Consider the following 21485-nt stretch of genomic DNA (forward strand, 5'->3'; position numbering starts at 1 on the left):
CACTGAGGATTGTATCATCATATATGAGGCTTTCCATGTTTTCCTGATGGGATAGGCACCATTTTCAGCATTTTGTGCAGTTCTGCTACTGTTTTTCTAATCTCCATTCTTTCTTTTTCCCAACCTTGAGTAATTTCTTTACAAACTACTTTTGCTTGTATCTGCTGGGTGCTTGAATTGGACCTTCTGCAGACCTCCCGAAGTGTCGGAGTGGCTTCTGACCCTCCAGTGTTCTTTCTTATAAGTGTTCTCTACTTGTGCTTTCCCCAGTTCTCATCTTATCTCTCTAACCCAAGGAGGCTGCCTGGCTCTGTCTGGATTCCTGCTTTCTGTGCCATGTCTCAGAACTCTAGAGACTGGCCCATTGTTTATGTGAAAAAGCAAAAGAAAGACTGTGAAGTAACAATCTGCTCAAGTGAGTTTTCTTGTCTAGCAACCTCCGTAATTTGTCCTGAGAATAATTATTAATTTGACTAATTAGAGAGCCCACCTAATTTATCATTCCAACATTCATGAACATATTGCATATATCACATACACATTATATATATGTTACATACATTTTCTGTATATATATATTTTTTGCCCTATAACCTGTCTTTTAGGATATGTATATGAGCCGAGTGAAGTTCTTGAAGAAAATGATAACGATTAAGCATATATATGACAATTGACAGACTACTAAATTAAAACTGCATTGACTCAAATAAAGGAAGAATTCTTGGGTGTGAATGTAATTATTTTTTAGTATATTTTTTATTTCTATGGTAACATCAGGATTGGGTGAGATTATTGATATTAGACCACAACTAACATAAAATGGTGTATAATAAAAATAGAGGCATAAGGAAATAGTATGGAAGGAAAAAAACAGGATAACCTGTGGATACGAATGGTACCTTATACCCTCTAGAATAACCTTTCCTCCAGGGCTTTGGAGAATGACTGAGCATTCATAGACAGAAAGAATAAGCACAGTAAGCCACTTCCAAAAGGAAGGGACAGAAAAAGGGAAAAACATCCCAAGCTATACATCACGAAATTCATTAAGATAAAGTTCTACTCTGATTTCTCCTAATTGCAGTTCAATATATGTAGCCACATTTATCTCTGGCTCTTAACCTTGCGTGATAGATGTTCTTCTTTCCCTAAATCTCCCTAGACATTACAGGTTCATTCATTGATATAATATCCCTGCAAGTGAGCCTTTTAAATAAAGAACCAATAGTACAGATCCTTAAAGGTACAAACCTAGGTCTGAGCCAAATGGCTCATTATCATTCAGTGTGGTATAAGTATGGCATATGGATCAAGAATGAAACAATCTGATTCAATTAATATATTACCTTAATATTTACTGAATATTTATAAGTGGCAGACATTATGTTAGGCTTGGTATGGCAGAATTAAACAAGTAAACCTGTGGCATTCTCCCTCAGTACAGCCCAGAAGAGTACTGCATAGTTATATTACAGGTTTGTAGGTCTGTATAGTGACGTAAGGAGAACTATATAAGGTGACGGGGAGCACACTAATGCACACACCATAACGGTATGTAGAGCCACACAGCTTAGGTCTAAACTGCAGCTTTGTCAACTTTTTAACTTGTACTTGACCCACTTACTAAGAAAATTTAGAGTGAATATAATATACTCATGTCCTAGAAGTTAATCAACAAATATAATCTCACAGAAACTGAGGTAGAGAAAGTAAACAAAATAGAGCAGGACAGAAAATGAGTAAAGGATAGCATGTTACTGAAGTAGCCATATTTTTGGGAAAAATAAAAGCAAAGCTGGTTTCTCAGTCTACATCACTTTCCAGGAGAGGGTGTGCTGAATTCTTGTGTATGTACATGTTACATTAACCAGAACCAGAGAAAGAATTTATCTGCCAGATCCAATCCAATATATAACTTTTCTCATAAGCCCGGGTTTGATTTTAAGTTTTTGAACACCTTGAACATACAGGCTGTGTAAGTGCCACACATCATCTGACGCTTTTAGAGAGGGACAGGAGACTAAAACCACTCACACACACTGGTGCACTGTCTCTGAGTCTAGAAGTGGTTGGAGGAGCCAGGCACACCAACCAGGGGCTTCAGTGAAAACTAAGGGTGCACAAGAGCAATGGACATTTCTCTGCAGCAACAGCAGTAGTATCTAGGAGCCAGAACTAGAAACTGAAGTTTCCCAAACACAAGCAGACTCAGAGTTCTGGAGCTGAGCACCACAGATATCCACAATAACCGTGGGTTAAAGTCAGTCATGATCTCATTGAACAGCTAAGGTAGTTGTACTACTGACTTCTGCTGCTTTATTGAAAGGAACAGTTAATGTTTAATTGTTTGATCAATCTTACATGCCCATGTCTGTTTATCTGAGTAACCAATTTGAAGATAACAGTATGTACTACAACAACCACTGTTAATTTCCCATCACCTTGTCTGAAATTCTGTATTATTGTTTTTGTACTATTTTGTTTATATCTGTTTGCTCATAAGTTTTCATTCTTTTATCTTTAAAATAAAAAATGCCAGTCAGTGTGAGAGTGAGGCCCTTCTTTACAAAAGAAGCAGATATAGTAAAGTCCGGGATCTTATATGTGGTGAGACCATGGAAATGAATTCAATTCTGTGTGGCGATAATCCAGTTCAGGAGATTGGAAGACTACATATAAACAATATTCTAGAGAGAAGCCAGTAATATTAGAGAAAAGGTGATCAGTTATGAATAAATGAGTTTAAGCTGAAAAAGAAAGCAATCTCTCTACCCACAGATGCCAGGGGTGAATATAAGGTGAGCCTGTAGAACACACTGCTGAGCCCAGGGACCACAATTCTAAGGACCCATCATCCTCCACCGATTACATAAATACTGATTTCCAGAATGTACATATAATGGTTTTTGAATTATTAAGCCACACTTTTAGTAGACAGTTTTATCAACAAAAGTGGACTTTATATATGGTTCTCTTTTTGTCTGTCATTTTGCATATTCCACTTATTTCTCAAAGTACTTGTGTCAACTCCTTCTCCTGCAGCCCTCTGGTCTGCTCACTTTATACACCTGTGATACAACCAGATTCTTCTGTCACGGGTTTTATTCTGTCAGTAGATTTCTCAGGCTCCTAAGTAGTTGTTCTTCACTTGATACATTAGATTTTACTCATTTCGCTGGAAAGTTTCAAATTTCTTACATTTATCTAGTGCCATATATACATCAATGCAATATCATAGAGAATAATTTCACTATCCTAAAGTTTTCTCTGTGCTTCACCTATTTAAACATTTTCATTGTTCAAAGTATAGCATTGAAGTTTATCTGTAATTCTCTCTACTGTGTTACCATTTCTGAGTATCATGTAAATGGAATTACATATTACATAAGCTGTTCCAACTGGATTATTCCACTAGCAATATGTATTTAAAACATTTATGTATTTGTGTGACATAATGGCACATTCCTTTTTATCACTGAATAGTGTTCTACTGTATACATATACCACAATGTGCAAATTTACTCTTGAATACTATCTTTGTTCTTTCCATTTTTTTATTTTAGAGAGAGAGAAAAAATATAAATATAACAATGAAACTGAGTTTCAAAACAAGTTATTGGGCAGTTACAAAGTTTTGTCTATCAATGATAAGACTGCTATAAAAATCTGTGTGCACATTTTGGGTCAACATATGTTTTGAAGTTATTTGGTACATGTTACTCTTTGATAAGGTACATGAGTTTTGAAACATGTCATTTTTAAGGTGCATACTTTTTCAAATCTTTTAGAATGTAATTGTTAGACGTATAGTTATGTTTACCTTCATAAAAAGCTGACAAAATTTCTTCTAAACTAACAGCACTAATTTGCACATTCATTAGCAATTACTGAGCATCACCTTTGCTCCTCTTGTCACCAGCAAGTTGTATGGTTGGATTTTTGGATTTTAGTTATTTTAATTGGTGTACAAATTGTCACATTGTTGCTTTAATTTTCTAACAGAAATGCATTATACATATCTTCATTTCCTTATTTGCAACCTATCATTTTGGTGAAGTATTTTTCCTGATTTTTTCCCATTTAAAAATTGATATGTTTTATATTTTTTGAGATTTAAGTGTGTTTCTGTATTTTGGACACAAGTTATTTATCACAAATGTCTTCTGCAAATACTTTCTCCCTTTCTATTGTCAGTGTATTAATTCCATGTATACTGTTTGTCACAGAGCAAAAATTTATCATTTTAACAAAGTCCAACTTAACTCTTTCTTAATAGAGATTTTCTCTTTCTTTTATATGGTGTATTTGTTTTGTATCCAAAAATTTATCACCAAACTGAAGGCTCCATAGATCTTTTATTTTCTTCTAGAAATTTTATAGATTTTCATTTTACATAGAGATCTATAATCAATACTTGAGTTAAATTTTTGTGTTGTACATTATGTCTGTGTCTACGTTCATTGTTTTTATGTATGGGCTTTTAACTGTTCTGATATCACTTGCTGAAAAGTCTAAGTTTCATTAAATTGTCTTGAAATCTCTATTCTGCTCCATTAATCTACATATCCATTATTTAGTGAAACCACAGTCCAGGGATTACTGTAGATTTAGTGTAAATTGAAGTTAGGTGGTGTGAATTCTCTAATGCTATCTTCTTCCATATTGTGTGACTAGTGTTAGTGCTTTGGGTCTTCATATAACTCCTACAGATATTGGTCAGTATTTACAAAAGAGCTTGCTAAAATTCTGAGTTACACTGAATCTATAGCTCAAATTTAGAAAAATTAATATATTAAGATTATTCAGCCAAATGTGGTGACACACACCTGCAATCCCAGCACTCAGAAAGAAGAAGCAGGAGGACTGCCAATAATTCAAGGCCCAGTCTGAACTACATCGCAAGACCCTGGCTCAAAAACAAAGTAAACAAACAAACAAACAGAATATTCAGTCCATCTGTCTAAGAGAACAAACTATTTCTCTTTTCTTTGATCTTCTATCACTGTTTTACTTCTTTAATACACAAACCACATACATAAGTTTTTACATTAATAGACAATGCTTTCAATTTTGAAATTGTTCAGTATTTTAGATAAATATTTACTACTCCAAATTCTACTGAACTGTTAATAAACATGAAATAATTAAATTTTGTATGTTAACATTGTATCTTATGACCCAGTTATGACACTCACTTAGTTCCAAAAATTTTTTTTGTAGAATTTGTTAGATTTCTTACATGCAAAATGTTATTTTCAAACAAATATTCTGAGTAAGTTTGAAAACTAAAATATAAATAGTTGATATTTTCACATTTTGGATTTTATGTGAGGATGTAGTATTAATAGTAATACTTAGTAGCATAATAATAATAGAATATGCAAAACTTTGTACCAGGCACTATATTATACATGCTTTATATATCACTTTACCATCTATTTTTTCCAAAGGTCTCTCAGCTGTTATTGTGAGATACTTTCACTATCAGGATAGAAGGAATCAATATATACGCTACCACTTGAAAGTTAAAGATTTTTTGCATTTTACTAAGTTCCCTTTGTTAAACTCCTAGAAAACTTCAATTTTTGAACATGTTTCCTAAATAATTGTTAAATTTTATTAATATATATTCACTGAATTAATTTAAGAGCAAGTTTTCCATGTCTATTTATTTTCCAGTCTTATTAAAATGCATGTTGTTTTCAGACTCTGACAAGTTAAGTTATCCATTATACATGTAAACACTTTCAACAAGTTTTTAAGCCTGTATTATAAAGGCACTTAAAATTTTGTTAACATAAATGTTTTAAAATTTAATATATTGACACCTCTGTTCTTTACAGCTAAGCTAAAAATGCTATCTTTGTCACTTTTCTCATTCCTGAGACAAAATACCCAGCACCCAAAGTTAAATGAGGAATGATTTATTTAGCTCACAGTTTGTAGAGGTCTCAGTCAATAATCAGCTGGCTCCAAGTCAGTGTAGCCAGGCAGACAAGTATCTGAGCAGAGAAAAGGAGAGGAGAAACACTGAAGGCGGAACTCACAGGCTTAATCCTAGTTCCCTTGATCCTAGCATTGTACCAGGAATTAATCCCAGTGTCACACACTGTAGATACAGCCACCTCCGAAAAAACCCCACCTATGACCACATGGGCTTCGAGGAGACATAGACACAAGCCATAACATATACCCATGGTCCCTAAACAGAAAAGCACAAGAGACATGGTTTTAAAAGTATAAACACTCACAGACTTTGATGCCTGTGCTGCGGAACCTTGCCTAATGTGTGGGAAATGCCATTGAAAGCAATAGATGGAAAGAAAACTGTTAATTAAAAGAAAATTCAACCTCAATAAGCACTTTTTCTAAAATATTCTTAAAAATCATATTTCTAAGTGGTTTTTTATTTATTTATTTATTTATTTTTGCATATAAGCTATCTTCCTGAATAGATTTCCAGGTTTGAAGGAAATATGGCTTTTCATTTTGTAGTTACTAATACCATTCTTATTAAAAACAGGGACTCTATAAATATTGATTATCTGGCTGTCAAGAAAGGGCATAAAAAAGTCACAAGCAACTATTTGTAACTGCTCTGAATCTTATTCCACTATTGCAGAGAGATGAGCAATGTAGCTTTCTTCATCCATGTATTTACCCCAAATTTATTTCTATTCTCAGCTCTTATTGCAACTAGTAGTGGAGACTTGGTCACACTTCATCCAATTTGTTCTCTTATTTCTTACTCTCTCATTTCTTTAAATTCTATTAATCTGGCTTTGAGCCCTAACAGTGTGCATGGGAGCCAGAGCACATCTGGTACTGATGTGTGTGCTGGGAATGTTTTTAAAGTCCATCCTTTCTTCCAGAATTTCAAACTCTTTGTCTTCAACTATGTGATTTCTCTTGAGCATGTGAGTTCTGATCAGCTAGGTAGGTTCTGCTTAGGTATATATTTGAAAAACTAATTCCAGATCTAGTGAAGAAAACTGATGTAAAAATAACAAAGAAAATATATAATATGATTATTTTTCATTAGTTTCAAAAATAAAGCATATAAAAATGAGGGGCATTGGGTTTTAAAAAAATATGCTAGTAATAGAAACACAAAAATGGAAGAGACCCTATGCAGTAGCTGACTACCATTTTATTTCACTGAAGATAAATATAAAGGGAGATGTCCACAGCAAAAGTGTAACAAAATAAAACTGCTTACTAGTTATGTATGCATATGTACACTTGCACATATACAGTGGTACCTCGGTTCACAAACTTCGTTCTTTTCACAATGTTGGTTGCAAACTGACTTGGAAGTGAGCCAAATCAAATTCAATGGTTAAGTTCAGTGTTGACCTTACAGGGAAATGTAATTCAGTTCATGACTAGAATCTTGGAAAGTTCATAAACTGAAGCACTAGTGTGTTATTCTACACAGATCTGTCAATTAGCCACCCAAAATAAGACCAGGAATATGAAGATGAATAGTACAGCACTTTGTCCTCAAAGAAGGGAAGACATATACATCTACATTTATGGAATAGTGTTGTGAAATTAATTTGGAAAGGAAAACACAAATTAAGGATTAAGAGAATAAGCTTTAGTAGACCTGAATTCCAATTCTAGCTCTGATATATATTCATTATGTGATCTAAAATATAAACATATATTTCTATCTACATAATTTATTTAATACAAATGCAAACTGTGGATATTGTTAAAACTACATTTTGTTGCTTACAAAGTGGCTTGTTAACAACAAAGCATAATTAACTCCCAAAACCTGCAGTCAAAATGCAGCCTCACATTTTCAGAATCCTATCATGTTCCCCAGGCAGGATCACAAGTGCAGCCTCACAGACTGCAGGATTTAGAGGAAGAGATTCCCAAGGCAAAAGATCCTGGTCTCGCTTGAAGAGGCCATTCCTGTCCACACTGTCTTTTCATTCGTCTCCTGCAGGTTTCATCTCCAAAGCAAGCCTTCCATTTTATATTAGATAATGAGTTCTTGAAATCTTTTCCTTGGCTGTCAACTCGCTAATTCTCTTCACAGTAGGTTTCCAGCTACTGAGCACCTTCAGTAGGTGGGCTCTGTCGGTGCTCAGGCAGGCAGAGCCTGGACTCTCCAGGATGGGATTCATGCTCATGCTGTTGGTCCCTTGGGAGTAAGGGAGAGTGCATTCAGTGGAATGTGGAACTTGACCTTGACTTCTTTGGAGACAGCTGCTCCTTTTCCAAAACTTTCCTGTGTCTTTCAAACATCAAGAGATGGCTAGGAGATAAGGTGGGAAATATTATCATGTCTTGTTGGTCTTTGCTTTTATTGCACATGCAGCTCGTATGTTCATCTCAGTCCTCCTGGCTGCTGCTCCGGGGCACTCTGAAGTCACAGTGCATTTCCTGCCCTGACTTACCATTCTGGAGCCTTTCCATCTTACAGTCTTGATGACAATGAGGTTTACAAAACTGAACTTCTTAAATTCCTTCAAAAAATGAGCATGTGACCCCTCCCACTTTTGGGAGTAGGTTAATGTTTGTGAGTAGTGCACCCAGATGCACTCTTGATGCAAGGTGATCATTTTGCAGAAATTGGCACACTTGAAACCAAGATGCGCCCACACCTTGGAATTGACTGTGTCCAAAGAATTCATCTGCTTTCTTTTTTCTAATTTAAAGAGAGTAGTGGAAATAAAAGAACAATAGCAACAAACCAACATCTCAGACATAAACAAAACAAAGCAAGAACATTAAAAATGATACAGGGTTTCAAAACAAAATGATAGGAATTAACCGTGGTTGTTATATTGCATATTATTACCTTCAACTATGTTGCTCAGATTACCAGATGTAAGAAAGGAAGATTGTTCAAACTATTAAAGAGAATAAAAACTATCCTTAGTGAACCGATTTTTTTTCATTTCAGCTGGAAGGACATTAATTCAATGAACAGTGCTAGGTTGATGGGATTTTTCTCTCAACATTTCCAATATTTCACTCAATTCTCTTCTTGTCACTGCTTCACAAGATTTAGATGAATTCTAGATTTTGTTTGTCTACAGAAAGATGTTTCTTGTCTTTGACTTCTCTCAACTTTTTTCTCTATCTTTGATTTTCGTCAGTTTGAACATGATATGGCCAGGGGTAGTTTTTTCTGCTGTTTTGTTAAATTTTTTCCTCTTGATGTTTTCTGAGCTTCTTAAGGTGTCTTTTGCTGTCCAATTTTGGCTTTAGGAAATTCTGTCACTGTTGCTTTAAATATTTCTTCTTTCTCTTTCTCTTTTTGCTTCTCCTGGTTATTCTATTATGTGTAGAATACCTCTTTGGAGCAATCACACAATTCTTGTGTATTCTGTTCTTTCTCTTTTTTTTTTTAGCTCTATAGTTTTTTAAGGAAATATAGTCAAACTCAGATATTCTTTAGGTGTGTTGGGTCTACTAATGAGCTTACCACAGACTTTCTTCATTTCTATAACATTTTCAACCTCTAATAGTTCTCATACTTTTCTGCTTAGAATTCCTATCTCTCTGCTAACAAAGTATGAAAGAAACACAAATGAATGTTTAAGTTTTTAAATTTTATTACAGTTAAAAAGACACTGTCACAAATCACCCTCATAATATCATCACATGCTGCTAACATATTGATTGAGTTTCTACCTTTCATGATCATTTTGGCTTTGAGGAAGAGCCAGAAGTCACATGGTGCCAGAGCCAGTGCATAAAGTGAACAAGGTGAATGAGGGGACCCCATAATGTTGTTATTTGACAGAAATTTCTGAAAATATTTTGTAGCAATTTAGGACATTAAAGCTGCCACCATAGACCAACTAAAGCTACTCACAAAAGAGGACTTCCAAGACTGTTTTGGATAGTGGCATGAGCAACTGGATAAGCATGCTTGATGCTGGTGGGATTAATGGCAAATTTCCTCTACTGTAAAACTTTTAATTTAAATACTCATTTTATTTTTACAATATCTTATAAATTTTAATCGTCCATTCTTGGATGTTGTCTATTTTTCCATTAGAGTTCTTAGTGCTTTTATCATAGTTGTTTTAAACAGAGTCTGATAATTCTAAAGTGATTCATATCTGAGTCTGGTTCTGATGCTTGCTGTTTCTTCAAACACTTTTTCTCCATTTAATGTACCTTTACTTTCCTCTTGAAAATTGAATGCATGCAATGAGTCAAAAGAATGCTATTAGCTGTGTCTTAGTGATATACTGAGGAATGTGGGAAGGATTCAGTCTCCTGCTGAGCCTGTAACCCTTGGCTGTTAAATTGACCAATGTCTTTCTCCCTTCCTTCCTTCCTTCTTCTCTTCCTTCCTTCCTTCCTTCCTTTCCTTCCTTCCTCCCTCTCTCTCTCCCCTTCCCTCTTTCTTTCTTTCTTTTTTTCTTTCTTTCTTTCTTTCTTTCTTTCTTTCTTTCTTTCTTTTCCTCAATTTTTTCTTCTTTTTCTCTTTCTTTCTTTTTCTTTTTCTTCTCTTTTTTATCTGAAATTCTTGGTAAGTCAGGATGGCTGAGGAGCTGGAGTTAGATATTTTCCTTCTTTATATTAAAAGGCTAGAGAATACTGAATTGGAATTTATTTCCTACCAGATTGTCTTAGGCTCTGACAACACCCCGGTTAATAAGCACTAGTGACAAAGTATATCTTGAATACTGTCTAGTTAAGAAGAACAGAATGGGGACTGGGGATTTAGCTCAGCAGCACAGAGCCTGCTTGGCAAGCACGAGGTCATGAGTTCAATTCCGGGTACGGGGGTGGGGGGGTGGCAGGGAAGAAGAATAGAATGCTCTGCAGTATTTCAAAACTGTTACTTCCCCATCCATTACTGAAGCAAACTTTTCTCTGATCTTTATTTTGAGAACTTAGTAAAACATAGGCTCTAAAGTCACAAAAAAAAATCCCACCCCCCAGCCCAAAGATGTCCATACCAAGCCCTTGGCAATTTGTTAAATACACTTAAACTTTTTCTATCCTAGTGCTACCTCAAAAAGAAAGATACTACCATAATATCTGACATCTCTGACCCTCGTTTTCAAGATGCTCAGTTATGCTTTCTTCACGTGAGAGTGCTTGCATAAAATGTTGCCATGCTTTGAATTAAAGTGTTTAGGATAGTTTATTTTACTTCTCGTACTGCTTCCCTGGATAGATACTGTAAGATGCTGACTGGATGTCTAGGGAGGGGACCACAGAACTGTGCAGAGGAGCACACATATGCCACCTCTGAGGCTGGAAGGTGCATGGCATGCTCAGAATCACCTGGGAAGGACCAGGCTGTAGGATCTTGGTGAGTAGCAGAGTTGGATGTTGTGGGAAACAGAGCAAAGAAGAAAGTATCTGGCAGAATTCAGAAAGCTGGATGAGCATGGAAGGTTGAGGAATTTGGGTCTGTAATGCAACAGGGAGATGATAAAATTTAGTGTCTGCTCAGTACCCCATATTAGCTCCCAATATGGAATGAGATTTCCTATTTTCACCTCTCAAACAAAGACTCTTTGCACAATTGTATATGTTCTCAAAACTTGTTGAATTTAGTTTTGTTCCATTTTGAATGGCAGCAGTATCTCCTAAACAGCTACTCATTTTCAAAATGAATATTTTCAGCTCCCAACATCAGGTGGGGTTGTATGTAAAAGCCTAATTTTCCAGTGCTCTGGACTACCTATCAGGAAGCCAGAATGCAGAAGATTCTGGGACTCAAACTAGATTTAGGCATAGCTTTGCCTTCTTAGGAAATTGGGCCATACTTACGGTAACTAGCAGTGCTGGTACATAAGGCTGGCGGGTAGAGGAATCGAGTAAAATCCAGGCGTGGATTCTCATTTAGAATAAGAAAATTATTCTCATTTAGAATAAGAAAATTATATTCAGGAATCAAATCACAGCTGTGTATTTGTTTGTCAGTTAAAAAAATACAGAAACAAAAATCTAAAAACCCAACAGAGGGAAAAAAAGGCATAAAACTTGTCTCTTTCTCTGTCTACATAATGTGAATAAAGAAATGATACTTACCTTTATTTCCCATGAATCTGTAATAAGTAAAGTGTGACTTCAAATCTGAATGAATAAAAATAGCATATGCTTTTCAGCGAGCTCCCAATGTTGAGCACAAATGCTTTTCCAATAATCCAGCTTCACATCAGCATGTATCACAGATATGAGCAAAATGACCTCGAGGGTAGGGGACCCATGCTGCATGTTCTTCCTGTAGCATCATTCTAGGCACCTACAAAGTGTCCAGCAAATATACTCAGTCTGAAATAAACTGGATTTAAATTAAGATAGATAGATGGCAGCCTTTTGATAATCTAATTAATCAGAGCAAATGAGCTTACAGATGTGTATGTCAGTATTTCCAGACAGGAAGAAAAAACCCTAGCAGAGCTACTCTAACAAGTCAAATCATACTTACTTATTTAAAGTCCTTAGTGTCATTCCCCCAAGAAGCTCTAGGTGCTGCATTTGAAAATTTTAAAGCATGGAATATTCAAAAATAGCAGTGAAATCATTGGGAAAGGAAAGTTAGGAAAAGTAAAATCAATCATACTTTTAAAAAGTTGGGAAGAGCAGGCTACAGCAACTTTTTAAAATTAAATTTACACTGTGCACTTTAACACTGAGAAAAAATTTTATGAACATGTGCATAACTCAGTAAACTACTCTCAAGTTAACAGCTACTTTATGTAACCTCTTCACTCAAAAGAAAGAGCAATGTCAGCACTGCCATACACTGAGCACCTCTTCAGGATCACAGTCCTCGCCTTCCCCAGGGTGACCTCCTCCTGCCCTCTACAAAAACTTCTCTGTTGCTTTGTCTTGTAGGCTTAACATTGTGTGAATTTGTAGTCTTGCATGCTCTTGAGTTATATCTGAAATGAATCATATTGTATTTATATTTACATATTTTTGAATCAGTAACAACATCTAAAAATATCACTATGGACTATGGATGTATTGTCTTATTAAAAATAAACTATATGAGCTTAATCTTAATGATAGAGTATTTTCTAGTATGCACAGGTCTTTGGTTCATCACTAGTGCAAGATCATAGATAGATGTATACATATAGATATATACATTTGTATATATTAGAATATTAATATATATATATATGGATAGATTATATTTATTCACTGAGGAGGCTTAAAAATACCAACCAAACCACTGACAATAAGCATCCTTACACATACATAATGAAATGGTCTACCTGAAGAAATCAAGACCTTTTGGATGAATACATGGCTAATTTCTGTAAGAGAAAGGAACATGATAAGGAAACCTGGAATGACTTGTACATCTGAAAATTACAGTACTATCGAATGCTATGGAAAGGGAAAGGGAGTGCAAGTCTCAGAGAGGAGGAAGGGCCGATATCATAAATGGACTGATAAAGTGAGGGATGACAGATGCATAGATGAATACAAGCATGTCAGGCAGGTTTCGATATTGAACTTAGATTTCACCTGTTACATTGAGCTTGTTCTGACTGAAAAGCTATGATGACTCAGTTGATTGACATGAATTCCATGAAAGCCTGAGATCGTGTTGAATATTCATTATCTAAAATCATTAGAACCAGACCAAAAACATTTCAGATTTAGACTTGTTAGAATTTTGGAATACACACATATGTAACAAGATCTTGAGAAATATTGGGCACAGGCTCCAAATCTAAGTGCAAAATATACTTAAGTTTTGTACATACTTTATATATATCCTGAAGGCAAGTTTATACATATTTTAGTGTGTCAGGGTTGTGACTGAAACCCATCATATGAGGTAGGGTGTGCAGGTTTCCCTTGTGGCATGGTAAGGGATCAAGAAGTTTCAGATTTTGGAGCATTTTAGATTATATATTTTCAAAAAGTGATACTTAAAGTTTATATGGAAAGACAGAAATCGTTTTAAAGATATAAAATTTTGACAAAGAACATATGCTCGCCTCATGAAGGAAACTTTGGCAATTAATTATTCTGTTTCACCAGGAAAATTCATTCTTTGTGTACCACAATGCATATTTTTCTATAGTTCTACATCACCCAGAAGGTATAATTCAGCTCTAATTTTCTGTTACTTCCTACCTCTCTTAGCTTGTCTTTTTCCAGTCTTTTTCTTCACTAACCAGAACCTTGAAAACATTTTCGGTTGCCAGAGAATGCTGTGCAATTTCCCTATCTGACGGCTTTGCTGAGAATAGTGTCTATTGCCTTTCACCCATGCCTTTTGCCATGGTTGACTAAATTCCAGTGTGTCTGTTGTAAGTGAGAATCCTCTCCGCAGGATAATTTGCCTGGTCCTGGTAGTCACGAACGCTGAACATCGCAGATGGTGTGTGGACCTCCAAGGCCTACAGAAACCCAGAGCAGAGCAAGGTCTAGCCCATATTTATTTATTGCATTTTATAGTCAATAGTACACAGTTTAAAGTTTTTAAAGTATTTTCAGAGCAAGAAGGCTTGTGTATTTCCATCATATTTGTTTAATTCTATTATATATTTACTTAAAATGTTTATGTATGCACATCCAAAATTACACATGGGTGCCACGCACCTACATATTTAAATCTAACTCAGGTTTTATTTGATGACTATATCTAGACCTGCCCAGGGCCTCGGATTAAGACAGAGAAATGTTGTTTATAAGAGAAGAAATACTCATGGATGTCCACATTAGAACTATGCTAATACTTACTTTATATGTGATGTAATAGTGTTTTAGATGTGAGTCTTTAGCCAGAAAATATACATCTATGTATATCCACTTAGACAACTACCAGAAATCTTATAAAAATTTGTTTGATGCGGCAGAAATGAAACAATTGACTTAAAAATGTGTTTGGAAGTGGAGCAAATGAACTCACGTTTGGAGGGATCCTGTAGACACACTTTGTAATGCTTTTACTTTGCTCTTAATTTCATACCTTTCAGAGCCCAGTGGGAAATCTCAGTTGAACTGTTTTTCTCCTTTCCAGTAGAATTTGTTATAATTGCTTTTATTGAAATTTGTTTTACCTCCTAATGTGCCAAAATATTAGGAATGTGTATCAATCAAAATTTTATTGTATTAGATGCTAACATTTTAAAATAATTGATTAGGCAATAAAAATAAAAAGACATTATTTATCTTGAGGAAAGGTTTACTTTCCCTTCAAATTGATCTATTTTTATTCCCCAAATGCTTTGAAATTGCTGAGATTAATTTGATGATACTAATGATAAATATGAGGAAAATATTTTGGTGGGCAGGAAATGACAAACTTAACTGCATTTATATTTTTTCCTAATCAGAGTGAAATAAAAAACAACAATATATAAACCATTAAGGTATGACCAGGTGCACTACATTCAACTGAAATATACACTGTACTTTGATGCTGTTATCACCAATATTCTATTGCAGTCTCAAGGGAAAATGCTTTATAACAATTACTGGACTACAGGCAATGATGGTCATTGAAATATTATATGTTTCAGGGCTGGGGATTTAGCTCAGCGGCAAAGTGCCTGCCTGGCAAGTGCAAGGTCGTGAGTTCAGTTCCTGGTACCGGAGAAAACCGCCCCCCCCAAAAAAATAAATATTATATGTTTTAAAAGATATAACATATTGTTTCCTAAGTCCATTTTTATTATATATATATATATATATATATATATTTCACATACACAACTTTTCTTGAATGGTGTGTTACATTTCTACTTGCAGTATGCAAGAGGGCATAAAAATGATTTGTCATGAAAGTTTTGACAGTTTCATTATTGTCTGTTTAATTTTTAGCTACCATAAAACTGAAATTAACTTCTACAACTGAATTTAATGCTTTACTTAAAAAATTAAAAAAAATTACTTACTCCTTGGAGGGTTATATGTGGAAATCAGATAGACAAAAATGCAATGTAGCAAAGGAACTTGTGGAACATTACTGGGCTTAAGTTTTCCCAATCAGTAAGTTATATTAAGCTTATCATTGAGTATCATCATTATGACATTATTTGCCTAATGTAATCCTTCACAAACTTGTGAATTAGTATTCTACTAACACAAACCATGCTCCGCTAGAACCTGATATATTCTTGCATGATGTTAAACTAATTTTCCACAATACCAGGCATTTCTGGGTATCCCCCTGAGATAGTCACACATGAAACCACACATTTTCTAACACTGTGACCATGCATCTAGGTCTGGAGACTGATCAGTTTCCTGGAATTCAGCTTTCCTTGCTGTGACTATCTCTAGAATTTCTTGGATTACATGATATTATTTCCAAACTTCAATGGAAATTTCTTGAATAACTCCCCACAGTAGCAACCGAAATAAAGTTGTACTGTATTTATAAAGACTCAGCGATAATGGGAAGAAAGTAAAACAGCAAAGTAGCTTACAAATGGGCTTGGAGTCTCTCAGTGCACATAGGCTGAGGTAGGACTCAACTATGTGTTTAATTATAGAGAAACTGACATTGAACTTTCAACAGTAAAGTGCTAAAGTACTTACTGTGTCTGGGATGCTGAAGACACATGGATAAATAACAAGAAAAAAAAATCATTGTTCTCAAACAGCATATATTCTAGTGAGGAGAAAGATAAAAATGATAGAAGTAATATACGTTAAAAAGAAACTGTTAAGCTAGAACACAGTTAGTACAGTCATCCTCAGGTATCCAAGGAGGATGGTTCTAGGACCCCCTGAGGATATTAATATCTGTTGATGCTAAAATCCTTTATGTAAAATGATGAATTGCTTGGATACAATTTATGCATATCTTCCTATTTACTTTCTTGTCTGAAAATTACTTTTAATACTCAGAAAAGACATGCCATTTAAATACTTGTGATATAGAACAGAATAAAGAATAAAGACAAAATGTTCAGTGTGTACACAGTCAGTGCAGACACAGCCATCGTGACCCTAACTTCACAGAGCAGGAATGAAACAAGCATCGCTCAATCAGATGCCGGAGAGAGACGGCATCTGTGGAGAGCTGGCCGGTGCAGCAGGGTGCAGCCACACATCACTGTGTTTTCATGGATTCGGCATAGAGTTTGGCAACAAACCCACATTTTGCTTCTTTAGACTTTCTGGCATAGTTTTTGTTTCCCCCCAATTTCTTAAATCTAAGGTTGAAGCACCAAAAATTTTCTGAGGACAAATTTAGACAAGTGCATTCATGTAGAGGTAGCAGATGGCAGGGGTACTAAAGCCTTGAGGTGGACTCTTGCCTGGCCCTTTATGAAAATTGTGGGCAAATACACAGAGTGTAAACTTTACCATTGTAATGATTTTATGTCAACAGTTCAATAACCTTAAGTGCATTCCAAATTACTGGGCAAATAACATCATTATCCATCTCCATATTTTTCTGCTTTTAATTTTACCACATTTAAACTCAGTACTTATGAAACATTAGCTCTCCCTTCCCTCTGCCTCCGTGCCCCTGTACCAGGACTCTGGGTTCTGTCCCTATGAATCAGAGGACCTAGCAGTCGCACTGGAATCATTCTGTAATTTTGTAAGTGCCATGCTGTTCAGTGGCATAACGTGCTCAAGTTTCGTCTGTACGATAGTGTGGCCTAAATATTCTTCTTTTTAAGGGTTGAATAAAGGTCTATTGTCTATATTTTTGATTGTACATAGTGATTACATCCCTCAGAGGCATCTGGTACTTGTACACACACTTCTTCGTTGGTTTTATTAGCTATTTATCTTCCCATTTCTCTACTTCTCCATCTCTGTATTCTCTTCCCTTTTGCAAAAGACCAATACTGCATTTTCAATTATATTTTATTTTGTCCTTTGTTTATATTTGGATTCCTTCTATGGATAAACTATGTGATATTTAAGATTATGTGCCTGACTTATTACATTTAATAGTATGATTTTGAAGTTCATTTATTTTCCTATAAAGAGGTCAGGTTTATTCTTTTTATGGGAGACTAGCAGTCCCTTGCATACAAATGCCACATTTTCTTTATCACATACAAATATCACATTGATAGATATAGGCTGCTTTCATTTCCTTCAACATTAAATTCCATTCAATGTTCCATTGAATGTTTATGTCAGACTTTGATTATCTATTTATCCTCCGATTTTTTTTAAACTCTGTTGAAAATCTTACTGAGGATCCCTGATACAAGATGAGTCACTTATGGTTTTTTGTTATTTTGGGTTTTTTTGGTACCGGGAATCGAACTCTGGACCTTGTGCTTGTCAGACAGGCACATATGCCCCTGAGCTATATCCCTGGTCTGAGTCACTTATGTTTTGCTGCTTAATGATTCTATGTATATTACTGTCCAACATTTTAGATACGTGCTTCTCCTTGGTTTATCCTATTTGAAGTTCATCACACTTCATATAGTTTATGCCTGTGGGTTTCCTTCAATTTGCAAAGATTCTGGCCATTATGTCTCCCAATAGGCATTTATCCTTTCTCTTTTTCTGCCCCTACTAGAGCTTCCATGTTGGGTGCATTAGCCTTCAAAGAGTGTCCTGTAAGTCTCCTGGACTCTGTACACTTTTTTAAATTTATTTGTTTATTTTTTAATTTTAAAGATAAAAGAATTAAAACATCTTAACAAACACACATACATTTAGAAAATAACACAAAAAGAATATAAGCAATACAGAATCTCAGACAAGGTGATAGGAAATTAACAATGGTTATTGTATTACATACTGATATCTTCAATTTAGATACTCAGATGAACAAATATAGATGTGTGAGATTGGTCATGCACTTAAACATTGACTGTTCCATCCTGTTTTCATTTCTCTGGCATGATAATTTCCAATGGCCTCTTTAAATTCTCTGATTACCTCTTTTGCCTCTTTACATCTGCTGCCAAACTCTTGAAGTAAAATGTTCAAAGTAGCTTTTGTATTTTTGAATTCAAGAGTTTGTTTGGTAGTAAAATAATGTCTAGTGTTACATCTTCATATATATTTTTATCAATTTCCATCAGTTCTTTATTCCTCTGGCTTTTTGAATATATTTAAGACAATCATCTTAAAGTCTTTTCTAGTAAAACCAAATCTGGCTTTCCCCATACCCCAGGAACCATTTCTGTAGATAGCCTATTTTATTCTATTGAGTGAGCTATACTTTCCTGTTGTTTTTTATGCCTGCTGGTTTTTTATTTAAAATGGTGTGCTTTGGTCTGTTTTGTACCCGCATTAGACAACACCACAAATGGACCACTCTACAATGAGCAAAATTGCATTGCCTCATACTTCCAGGGGCCAGAAGTCCCCTCATCTGTCCGGGGCCTTTTTTCTCCATCATCTCATGAGGGACAGCAGGCAGCAGATGGGCTGGCAGGGCAGCCACTCCTGACAGTCCCACTATGAAGGCAGCAAAAGCATTCACGGAAGTGGAATCTTCATTGTCTAATCACCTCTTAAATACACTGCCTCCCAACCCTGTTACACGGACAGTGAAAATTTAACATGGCTAAGGGGTGATTATCCACGCCACAGCACTGGGGATGGAGGGACAGCCACCCGTCTCAGGGGTTGCAAACTGGCCTTGTGAAGCAGGAGACATTTATTAATCAACTTGTGGATGTCTAGCTGCTCAGGTCACTTTGGGACATGTTTCTTGCCTGCATCTCTGAGCATCTGGTTGATGCTTTTTTTTTATGTTTGCTGTTTCATTGTTTTATTTTTCAATTCCCTGAACTGCACAGTTGCTTTTAAATACCTTTATTTTCTTAGGCACCTCACCCTTGTCTCTTACCTCCTTCTGCAGCTTTAATTAACAGTAATGAACTCTGCTGCCTTCCTCTCTATAAAATCTCCTTTGTCCATGTGTCTGCAGCCTTGCGCAGCCTGTGCAGTTTTCATGATGTAGGTCCACTCTTCTCTTTGGGCTTGGCCTTTGGAGCTTGGAGTGAGGTGCCACAGGGATAAATTATCCAGGGAGCGTTCACACAGAGCAGAACATTGCAAGGTGGATCTTCTTAGCTTGCTGTGTTTCATGGATGAGGGTTGGGGAAAGACCTAGTGTTTCCCACAAGCTGTGAAACACTGTGACAAAGAGGTGGAGCAGTACAAGTGAGACCACAATAGAAATTCCCTCCATATTTAACATGACATTATTCTTTATTGGCACTTGGTAGGTTGTTGTACATTTTTGACTAATTGCTAGATTTAGTAAGTAACTAATTGACTAATCTGGTAAGTTTCTGAGTGTTTCCAGAGTTCAGTCTGACAAGGGACAGTAAAGGAAGGGATCCAGATTTGCTCTGAATAAATTGGCTTGAGCAACAGGAAGCACTAGATTTGCTGACTTTAAGGACATTTTGAGATATGGAGTATGTAGCATTGATTTAGAGAATTTATTTGCATTTTATAGGCAATTGGCTAATAGCCCAATCATGTGGATCTTTTTTAAAATATTCACACACTTAAAGTTCAACTGCCTTTAAATTTGTAATTGAAAAAGGTTTTTCTCCTTGTATCAAATCTAAGGTTGTCATTCGCGTTTTCGTCTGTCATTCAAAGTTAAGCATCAGCTTGTGATACGTATGTTGGAAATATCTTTCTCCTTCATGAAAGTGCTTCATTGATGTCTTGTGCTCTCATTCAGACCTAATATGAAAATGGTATAAAAATACTATATTCTGACATTATTACTTTCATAAATATTGATATATGTGGGACACTAAAATTCTAATCTGGATTGAAATGTGGCAAAGTTTTAAGACTCTGTCAGTCTTCTTGCAACTTTCATTACCTTTTTCAGCCATTTCCATCTCATCTTATTATTTCCCAGGAGTAACTGCTCAAACAAGAATGAACAGTTATCTGAAGGGCATGTGAAATGTAATATCTACAAGGTGTATCCAACACACAAAAGGAAATCTCCACTTACTAAAGGAAGACTTACTGGGGGCAAGTAAAACATATATAAAATCATATACGTTATCAAATCCATTTGATTTGTCAACCACACACGTTTAGAATTACTTTACCTGTTTTCCCCCAAACAATAAGTTGTTGAGTACTTGAATGTCATTTTTATTACCAAAAACAAAAAAATCCATTTCTAGCATGGATCAAGCTTATATGAAGGACAGCCACACAAACATTTAGATTTAGTGTTTATTGCTTAGTAGAAACTCCTTAAATGGCTATATATTATTTTTTCCTGTTACTATAATCTACCAGCACGTATTTAAATTTAAATTTAAGGACACCTTTTCAAGCCAATCACCTTTATATCATAATTAACTATTATTTAAAAAACTGTTAGCACAATTTTTTTTGGTGAATAAGAGGTGCTCATTTAAATGAAATGATAGGAGACAATTGAGTTTATGTGTGTATTTAAATGAGAGTTCTATTTTTATTTAGTCTTATTTAAAGTGATAAAATAAGAATTAGCAGATGTGTCTTAGTATTTAGTAGCAGAAGAAAATTTCTATGTACCTTGGGAAGTTTTAATACTGGGGAGGAGCTATTTCTAGGAT

The sequence above is a fragment of the Chinchilla lanigera genome, unplaced genomic scaffold (assembly GCF_000276665.1).
Source record: "Chinchilla lanigera isolate Chin_1 unplaced genomic scaffold, ChiLan1.0 scaffold00058, whole genome shotgun sequence".
NCBI classification, from domain to species: Eukaryota; Metazoa; Chordata; class Mammalia; order Rodentia; family Chinchillidae; genus Chinchilla; species Chinchilla lanigera.